This window comes from Pelophylax lessonae, assembly GCF_965119305.1.
Source record: "Pelophylax lessonae genome assembly, chromosome: 1".
NCBI classification, from domain to species: Eukaryota; Metazoa; Chordata; class Amphibia; order Anura; family Ranidae; genus Pelophylax; species Pelophylax lessonae.
In genome coordinates, this window is record NC_138768.1 from 326090955 (window position 1) to 326102137 (window position 11183).

Sequence of the window (11183 nt, forward strand, 5' to 3'; positions counted from 1 at the left end):
TAGAGATGGCCTTGCCGTTCGCCCGGCGGTCGGTTTGCGGCAAATTTGCTTGTTCGCAAAAAGTCAGACTTTTGCCGGTGTTCGCGAGTATGTCCGCGCTGCCATTTTCTTTTTCATTCAGAAGAACTTTGACCCATGACATAACCGTCAGGTGGAACGGGACAGCCAATTGTAACATTTCAGCACATGGACATGCCCCCTACCCTATAAATAGACCTGAGCTGTCGGCCATTTCACATTCCGCATTTTGTCAGCATAGGGAGAGGTCTGCTGTATGCATCAGGGAGAGATTGCCAGACTCAAATAGCTCTGTAAAGATCCACAAAAGTCCTTTTCAGGGCTGGTATTTCGGTATAGGTCTACTCGTATCTTTTCAGGTTAGGGGCAGGTATCCAGTCGGTGCTTTAGGGGCAATTAGAGATCGGCAGCAGTCACACAAATCTCTCTGTTAATGTCCACAAAAGTCCTTTTCAGGGCTGGTATTTCAGTATAGGTCCAGTCTCTCTTCAGTATAGGGAGAGGTATCCAGTCTGTGCTTTAGGGGCAGTTAGAGATCGGCATCTGAAGTGACACAAATCGCTCTGTTAATGTCCACAAAAGTCATTTAAAGGGCTGCAATTTTTTTTGGTATTGGTGTGCAGTGCACTATATAGGGGGAGGGGGAGGGGGGTAATCCAATGTATAATATACTTTGTAGAAAGCATATTATAGTGGATTATTGTAGTAGTATTATTGTGCACTGTGCAGCATTGTGGCAGGTGTAGTGACTGAGAGTTGCTGCAAAAGGGGCACTCTGACCGCAATATGAAAGGGGCACTCTGACCGCAATATTAAAGGGGCACTCTGACCCCAATATTAAAGGGGAACTCTGACTGCAATATTAAAGGGGCACTCTGATCGCAATATTAAAGGGGCACTCTGACCGCAATATCAAAGGGGCACTCTGACTGGAATAATAAAGGGGCACTCTGACCGCAATAATAAAGGGGAACTCTGACCGCAATATTAAAGGGGCACTCTGACCGCAATATTAAAGGAGCACTCTGACCGAAATATTAAAGGGGCACTCTGACGGGAATAATAAAGGGGCAATCTGACCACAATATTAAAGGGGCACTCTGACCGCAATATTAAAGGGGCACTCTGACGGGAATAATAAAGGGGAACTCTGACGGGAATAATAAAGGGGAACTCTGACCGCAATATTAAAGGGGCACTCTGACCGCAATATTAAAGGGGCACTGTGATGGGAATAATAAAGGGGAACTCTGACCGCAATATTAAAGGGACACTCTGACTGCAATATTAAAGGGACACTCTGACGGGAATAATAAAGGGGCACTCTGACCGCAATATTAAAGGTAAACTCTGACCGCAATATTAAAGGGGAACTCTGACCGAAATATTAAAGGGGCACTCTGACAGGAATAATAAAGGGGCACTCTGACCGCGATTTTAAAGGGGAACTCTGACCACGATATTAAAGAGGCACTCTGACGGGAATAATAAAGGGGAACTCTGATGGGAATAATAAAGGGGCACTCTGACCGCAATATTAAAGGGGCACTCTGACGGGAATAATAAAGGAGAACTCTGACCGCAATATTAAAGGGACACTCTGACCGCAATATTAAAGGGGTACTCTGACTGGAATAATAAAGGGGAACTTGGAGCGGGACACATAAAGGGGCACTCTGACGGGGACACACTGGATGTAAAGGAGCACTCTGATGGGGACATGGATGTAAAGGAGGGACTCTGAAAGGGACACAATGGATGTAAAGGAGGACTCTGATGAGGACACGGACACAGGCTGAATGACGGCGGGGGACACGGGCTGCATGACAGCAGTGACATGGGCTGAATGACGGGGGAATACAGACTGGATGAGGGGGGACACAGGCTGGATGAGGGGGGACACAGGCTGACAGTGTGTCCCTGTCAGAGTGCCCCTTTATATCTAGTGTTTCCCCGTCAGAGTGCCCCTTTATGTGGGCTAATTTTTGGGGCCTATACAGGCCGACACTTACTTATGTATCCTGTGAATGTGTAATGTACCTCCAGCCACCAAATACTACGTTCTTAGCTGTCAGGTAAACCCATGTGGGCTAATTTTTGGGGCCTATACTGGCCGACACTTACTTCTTTATCCTGTGAATGCCTAATGTACCTTCAGCCACAGAGTACTACGTTCTTAGCTGTCAGGTAAACCCATGTGGACTAATTTTTTGGGGCCAATACTGGCCGACACTTACTTCTGTATCCTGTGAATGCCTAATGAACCTTAAGCCACAGAATACTACTTTCTTAGCTGTCAGGTAAACGTATGTGGGCTAATTTTTGGGGCCTGGAATGGCCGACACTTACTTCTTTATCCTGTGAATGCCTAATTTTTCAGACTGGAATTGAAAATCAATGGGTCTGTAAAGGTTCCGCCACATTGTGGAATGGATGCGGACCCATTTTACAGATGTGTGAATGGAACCTATATGTATTAGAGATGTATTTACTGGCTGCTGTCAGTTCTGGCTGATTTATGAAAAAAAAAAATGTTTTGCTGTAAAAAAAAAAAAAAAAGATTTTAGGGCAACTTTTCCAATTGCAATACTTCTGTTATGACATTGTCCATGTGCTGGAACTATTTGTGCACAGCTAGTACGTCTTTTGTGGCTGCAAATATGACCTAAAGGTTTTTAAAGTTTGCCTACCATTAAAGTCAATGGGGCCCGCCGCAAACTTGCGGTTCGCGGACTTTTGAGAAAATTTACGGCTGACGTTCGCGAACCGCCCCGGCCGATGTTCGTCCATCACTACTCCTGAAACATTTACAGTTGCACTTTCTCAGAACAACTGCCATAGGGTGGGCGCAGGCAAGGCATTACTCACACCAAAGGCACTTTTGATTATTTCAATGCCCTAGGCTACAAAAAGGGGTCACAAAGAAGGGGTCAACAAAGTCACAAAAGAGCTAACCTGTGACCGAAGTAGCTTAATACATTCATGTCCTTCGACCAATTTGTCCAGGGCATGTTTTTAAACACATATGGCAAGCACAATTTTTTTCTAGCAAAAAACTTAGAACCCCAAAACAAGTTATATTTTCTGAAAACAGAGACCACAGAGAAGAAAATGGTGGCAGTTGCAAGTTTTATGTCAAAAGATATTTGCACAGCCATTTATCAAACACAAATTTTTAGGACCAATATCTGAAGATGTCCTATCGATGAAACATGTTGGGTGGAGCCACGTTTGTGGCATGATTTCTGCTGTTGTGGAATGCATGGCCAAATTGGATAGTAAGCAGCAGAAAACCATAAGGCTAAACCTCACATGTACAAATGTAATTTGTTATGTTTTAAGTATTATAAATAAAGTGGCATTACAATATTTGTGGTTCTCCCCTGGATTTATTCCCTGGAGCTGGAGGATGACTGATCTGGGAATATTCCCCCAAGGAAGAATATAAGGAGGAAAGCCGGAGCAGTGAGATTGCATAACAAAAAGTGGTTGGGACCTTCTTATTTATATAAGGGGTCATATAAGCGGTGGTGATCGAAAGTTTGGGCACCCCAGGTAAAAATTTGTATTAATGTGCATAAAGAAGCCAAGGAAAGATGGAAACATTTCCAAAAGGCATCAAATTACAGATTAGACATTCTTATATATATATGTCAACAAAAGTTAGATTTTATTTCCATCATTGAAACTTTCAAAATTACAGAAAACAAAAAATGGCGTCTGCAAATGTTTGAGCACCCTGCAGAATTTATAGCATGCACTGCCCCCTTTGCAAGGCTGAGACCTGCCAGTGCCATGGATTGTTCTCAATCATCGTCTGGGAAGACCAGGTGATGTCAATCTCAAAGGTTTTAAATGCCCAGACTCATCTGACCTTGCCCCAACAATCTAAGCAGTTGTCTAGAAAACTGAAACTGAAAATAGTTGATGTTCACAAAGCTGGAGAAGGCTTTCCCATGCCAGTGGGAAAGTTAACTGGCAGGGGTTTGTGGAGGGATTGGGGGGATTTGTGCTGGCAGGGGACCTCAAAGTCACGCAATTTTTACCGCGTTTTTTGCCGCAAAGCAATACCTATTACATTTTTCTTTTTGCGCAAACCCCCCCCCCCCCAAAAAATTTTGAGCACCAGCGCCACTGGTGACTACACTTGTCCTTTTAGATAAACTCAGCTATTTCAGTCGGTGAAAACTACTTCTATAAACATTTTGTTTAAACAAAGAACTTCCTGCAGGAGAAAGTAACAGTTCTGCTTTAAAACAAATCTAGCATATCATCGGTTCCACTCACCCAATCATTTCAGTTTATGCAAAACGTATTCAAAGTAAATTTCTGTTTAAATACAGAGCATTATATAGGGAAAGTTAACTGATCAGAATCAGTGCAACCGAATTCAAATCACAACTTCAGACATGACACATCTCTTGTGGTTACTCCTTATTGTGTCTTCAGTACAATGTGTGTTTCTTTTTATTTAGATTACTTATTTAAAGTTTCTAAGCTACAGGACATGTAATGTATAACCAAATACAATATATATTTTTCAGATGTCACATCACAAATCACAATGGTGGAGTCTGGTCCTGGGACTGTGAAGCCATCAGAGACTCTGGAAATGACCTGTAAAGTGACTGGAGCCTCCCTCACTGACAGCACTAACATGCACTGTGTGGAATGGGTCCGACAATCAGAAAGGAAACCACTGGTGTGGTTGGGGAGAATATGTCATAATGCATACACAGCTTATGCCAGCTCTGTTCAGGGACGACTGACTCTGTCCAGAGACACAAATAAAGGAGAAGTGTTTTTAAAACTCACTGGAATGAAAACGGAAGAATCTGCCACATATTATTGTGCAAGATACACAGTGTAACAAAATAACCAACAGCATATACATGAACTGCTTTAAAGAAAAACAATGGAGGCATCTTAGTAAACCTATAAAAAACTAAAGCTTTGTAAATAGTGAAAATTTTAATTTAAATCAATATACCAGTGTAGAGACAGGTGAGATTCCAGCATTTGACATATAATGAAGAAAAAAATATTTATCCATCACCCAATATGTAGACATGAAGAAAGAATGTCTCTCTGGACATTAACGCAGAATAAAAAAAAAAATTGTAATTGGGCCTTAGAAGCTTTTAACCATAATGTGCTAGTATACACAGCATAATAGCATGGCAGACATACCTGGCTAGTGATCCCATCCAGTTCTGTGGTGACAGTGCTTCTATCAGTCATCTTCTCCCTGTCTTCCTTACAGATTCTGACTCTTGGTTGGCCGAGCCACATTAATGTCACTTCAATTGTACACTCGAGTAACATCATCACAGCACATATCCATTCCATAAAAGTATACTGATCTGCATATGCTCAGTTTACACACACACTAACAGGTAGGGAGAATGATTTATGACAGATAATACCCTATTGGTCAATTTTCTTTCATTAAAATCCTACCTTTTAGCTTTTTTTTTAAATTACACGTTAACAGCCTTTTTGTTGTTATGACAAGCTCCTGAATAGAGATGGCCTTGCCGTTCGCCCGGCGGTCGGTTTGAGGCAAATTTGCTTGTTCGCAAAAAGTCAGACTTTTGCCGGTGTTCGCGAGTATGTCCGCGCTGCCATTTTCTTTTTCATTCAGAAGAACTTTGACCCATGACATAACCGTCAGGTGGAATGGGACAGCCAATTGTAACATTTCAGCACATGGACATGCCCCCTACCCTATAAATAGACCTGAGCTGTCGGCCATTTCACATTCCGCATTTTGTCAGCATAGGGAGAGGTCTGCTGTATGCATCAGGGAGAGATTGCCAGACACAAATAGCTCTGTGAAGATCCACAAAAGTCCTTTTCAGGGCTGGTATTTCGGTATAGGTCTACTCGTATCTTTTCAGGTTAGGGGCAGGTATCCAGTCGGTGCTTTAGGGGCAATTAGAGATCGGCAGCAGTCACACAAATCGCTCTGTTAATGTCCACAAAAGTCCTTTTCAGGGCTGGTATTTCGGTATAGGTCCAGTCTCTCTTCAGTATAGGGAGAGGTATCCAGTCTGTGCTTTAGGGGCAGTTAGAGATCGGCATCTGAAGTGACAAAAATCGCTCTGTTAATGTCCACAAAAGTCATTTAAAGGGCTGCAATTTTTTTTGGTATTGATGTGCAGTGCACTATATAGGGGGAGGGGGAGGGGGGTAATCCACTGTATAATATACTTTGTAGAAAGCATATTATAGTGGATTACTGTAGTAGTATTATTGTGCACTGTGCAGCATTGTGGCAGGTGTAGTGACTGAGAGTTGCTGCAAAAGGGGCACTCTGACCGCAATATGAAAGGGGCACTCTGACCGCAATATTAAAGGGGCACTCTGACCCCAATATTAAAGGGGAACTCTGACTGCAATATTAAAGGGGCACTCTGATCGCAATATTAAAGGGGCACTCTGACCGCAATATCAAAGGGGCACTCTGACTGGAATAATAAAGGGGCACTCTGACCGCAATAATAAAGGGGAACTCTGACCGCAATATTAAAGGGGCACTCTGACCGCAATATTAAAGGAGCACTCTGACCGAAATATTAAAGGGGCACTCTGACGGGAATAATAAAGGGGCAATCTGACCACAATATTAAAGGGGCACTCTGACCGCAATATTAAAGGGGCACTGTGATGGGAATAATAAAGGGGAACTCTGACCGCAATATTAAAGGGACACTCTGACTGCAATATTAAAGGGACACTCTGACGGGAATAATAAAGGGGCACTCTGACCGCAATATTAAAGGTAAACTCTGACCGCAATATTAAAGGGGAACTCTGACCGAAATATTAAAGGGGCACTCTGACAGGAATAATAAAGGGGCACTCTGACCGCGATTTTAAAGGGGAACTCTGACCACGATATTAAAGAGGCACTCTGACGGGAATAATAAAGGGGAACTCTGATGGGAATAATAAAGGGGCACTCTGACCGCAATATTAAAGGGGCACTCTGACGGGAATAATAAAGGAGAACTCTGACCGCAATATTAAAGGGACACTCTGACCGCAATATTAAAGGGGCACTCTGACTGGAATAATAAAGGGGAACTTGGAGCGGGACACATAAAGGGGCACTCTGACGGGGACACACTGGATGTAAAGGAGCACTCTGATGGGGACATGGATGTAAAGGAGGGACTCTAAAAGGGACACAATGGATGTAAAGGAGGACTCTGATGAGGACACGGACACAGGCTGAATGACGGCGGGGGACACGGGCTGCATGACAGCAGTGACATGGGCTGAATGACGGGGGAATACAGACTGGATGAGGGGGGACACAGGCTGGATGAGGGGGTACACAGGCTGACAGTGTGTCCCTGTCAGAGTGCCCCTTTATATCTAGTGTTTCCCCGTCAGAGTGCCCCTTTATGTGGGCTAATTTTTGGGGCCTATACAGGCCGACACTTACTTATGTATCCTGTGAATGTGTAATGTACCTCCAGCCACCAAATACTACGTTCTTAGCTGTCAGGTAAACCCATGTGGGCTAATTTTTGGGGCCTATACTGGCCGACGCTTACTTCTGTATCCTGTGAATGCCTAATGTACCTTCAGCCACAGAGTACTACGTTCTTAGCTGTCAGGTAAACCCATGTGGACTAATTTTTTGGGGCCAATACTGGCCGACACTTACTTCTGTATCCTGTGAATGCCTAATGAACCTTAAGCCACAGAATACTACTTTCTTAGCTGTCAGGTAAACGTATGTGGGCTAATTTTTGGGGCCTGGAATGGCCGACACTTACTTCTTTATCCTGTGAATGCCTAATTTTTCAGACTGGAATTGAAAATCAATGGGTCTGTAAAGGTTCCGCCACATTGTGGAATGGATGCGGACCCATTTTACAGATGTGTGAATGGAACCTATATGTATTAGAGATGTATTTACTGGCTGCTGTCAGTTCTGGCTGATTTATGAAAAAAAAAAATGTTTTGCTGTAAAAAAAAAAAAAAAAGATTTTAGGGCAACTTTTCCAATTGCAATACTTCTGTTATGACATTGTCCATGTGCTGGAACTATTTGTGCACAGCTAGTACGTCTTTTGTGGCTGCAAATATGACCTAAAGGTTTTTAAAGTTTGCCTACCATTAAAGTCAATGGGGCCCGCCGCAAACTTGCGGTTCGCGGACTTTTGAGAAAATTTACGGCTGACGTTCGCGAACCGCCCCGGCCGATGTTCGTCCATCACTACTCCTGAAACATTTACAGTTGCACTTTCTCAGAACAACTGCCATAGGGTGGGCGCAGGCAAGGCATTACTCACACCAAAGGCACTTTTGATTATTTCAATGCCCTAGGCTACAAAAAGGGGTCACAAAGAAGGGGTCAACAAAGTCACAAAAGAGCTAACCTGTGACCGAAGTAGCTTAATACATTCATGTCCTTCGACCAATTTGTCCAGGGCATGTTTTTAAACACATATGGCAAGCACAATTTTTTTCTAGCAAAAAACTTAGAACCCCAAAACATGTTATATTTTCTGAAAACAGAGACCACAGAGAAGAAAATGGTGGCAGTTGCAAGTTTTATGTCAAAAGATATTTGCACAGCCATTTATCAAACACAAATTTTTAGGACCAATATCTGAAGATGTCCTATCGATGAAACATGTTGGGTGGAGCCACGTTTGTGGCATGATTTCTGCTGTTGTGGAATGCATGGCCAAATTGGATAGTAAGCAGCAGAAAACCATAAGGCTAAACCTCACATGTACAAATGTAATTTGTTATGTTTTAAGTATTATAAATAAAGTGGCATTACAATATTTGTGGTTCTCCCCTGGATTTATTCCCTGGAGCTGGAGGATGACTGATCTGGGAATATTCCCCCAAGGAAGAATATAAGGAGGAAAGCCGGAGCAGTGAGATTGCATAACAAAAAGTGGTTGGGACCTTCTTATTTATATAAGGGGTCATATAAGCGGTGGTGATCGAAAGTTTGGGCACCCCAGGTAAAAATTTGTATTAATGTGCATAAAGAAGCCAAGGAAAGATGGAAACATTTCCAAAAGGCATCAAATTACAGATTAGACATTCTTATATATATATGTCAACAAAAGTTAGATTTTATTTCCATCATTGAAACTTTCAAAATTACAGAAAACAAAAAATGGCGTCTGCAAATGTTTGAGCACCCTGCAGAATTTATAGCATGCACTGCCCCCTTTGCAAGGCTGAGACCTGCCAGTGCCATGGATTGTTCTCAATCATCGTCTGGGAAGACCAGGTGATGTCAATCTCAAAGGTTTTAAATGCCCAGACTCATCTGACCTTGCCCCCAACAATCTAAGCAGTTGTCTAGAAAACTGAAACTGAAAATAGTTGATGTTCACAAAGCTGGAGAAGGCTTTCCCATGCCAGTGGGAAAGTTAACTGGCAGGGGTTTGTGGAGGGATTGGGGGGATTTGTGCTGGCAGGGGACCTCAAAGTCACGCAATTTTTACCGAGTTTTTTGCCGCATTTTTCTTTTTGCGCAAACCTCCCCCCCAAAACTTTTGAGCACCAGCGCCACTGGTGACTACACTTGTCCTTTTAGATAAACTCAGCTATTTCAGTCGGTGAAAACTACTTCTATAAACATTTTGTTTAAACAAAGAACTTCCTGCAGGAGAAAGTAACAGTTCTGCTTTAAAACAAATCTAGCATATCATCTGTTCCACTCACCCAATCATTTCAGTTTATGCAAAACGTATTCAAAGTAAATTTCTGTTTAAATACAGAGCATTATATAGGGAAAGTTAACTGATCAGAATCAGTGCAACCGAATTCAAATCACAACTTCAGACATGACACATCTCTTGTGGTTACTCCTTATTTTGTCTTCAGTACAATGTGTGTTTCTTTTTATTTAGATTACTTATTTAAAGTTTCTAAGCTACAGGACATGTAATGTATAACCAAATACAATATATATTTTTCAGATGTCACATCACAAATCACAATGGTGGAGTCTGGTCCTGGGACTGTGAAGCCATCAGAGACTCTGGAAATGACCTGTAAAGTGACTGGAGCCTCCCTCACTGACAGCACTAACATGCACTGTGTGGAATGGGTCCGACAATCAGAAAGGAAACCACTGGTGTGGTTGGGGAGAATATGTCATAATGCAGTCATAAATTATGCCAGCTCTGTTCAGGGACGACTGACTCTGTCCAGAGACACAAATAAAGGAGAAGTGTTTTTAAAACTCACTGGAATGAAAATGGAAGAATCTGCCACATATTATTGTGCAAGATACACAGTGTAACAAAATAACCAACAGCATATACATGAACTGCTTTAAAGAAAAACAATGGAGGCATCTTAGTAAACCTATAAAAAACTAAAGCTTTGTAAATAGTGAAAATTTTAATTTAAATCAATATACCAGTGTAGAGACAGGTGAGATTCCAGCATTTGACATATAATGAAGAAAAAAATATTTATCCATCACCCAATATGTAGACATGAAGAAAGAATGTCTCTCTGGACATTAACGCAGAATAAAAAAAAAATTGTAATTGGGCCTTAGAAGCTTTTAACCATAATGTGCTAGTATACACAGCATAATAGCATGGCAGACATACCTGGCTAGTGATCCCATCCAGTTCTGTGGTGACAGTGCTTCTATCAGTCATCTTCTCCCTGTCTTCCTTACAGATTCTGACTCTTGGTTGGCCGAGCCACATTAATGTCACTTCAATTGTACACTCGAGTAACATCATCACAGCACATATCCATTCCATAAAAGTATACTGATCTGCATATGCTCAGTTTACACACACACTAACAGGTAGGGAGAATGATTTATGACAGATAATACCCTATTGGTCAATTTTCTTTCATTAAAATCCTACCTTTTAGCTTTTTTTTTTAAATTACACGTTAACAGCCTTTTTGTTGTTATGACAAGCTCCTGAATAGAGATGGCCTTGCCGTTCGCCCGGCGGTCGGTTTGCGGCAAATTTAGCTTGTTCGCAAAAAGTCAGACTTTTGCCGGTGTTCGCGAGTATGTCCGTGCCGCCATTTTCTTTTTCATTCAGAAGAACTTTGACCCATGACATAACCGTCAGTTGGAACGGGACAGCCAATTGTAACATTTCAGCACATGGACATGCCCCCTACCCTATAAATAGACCTGA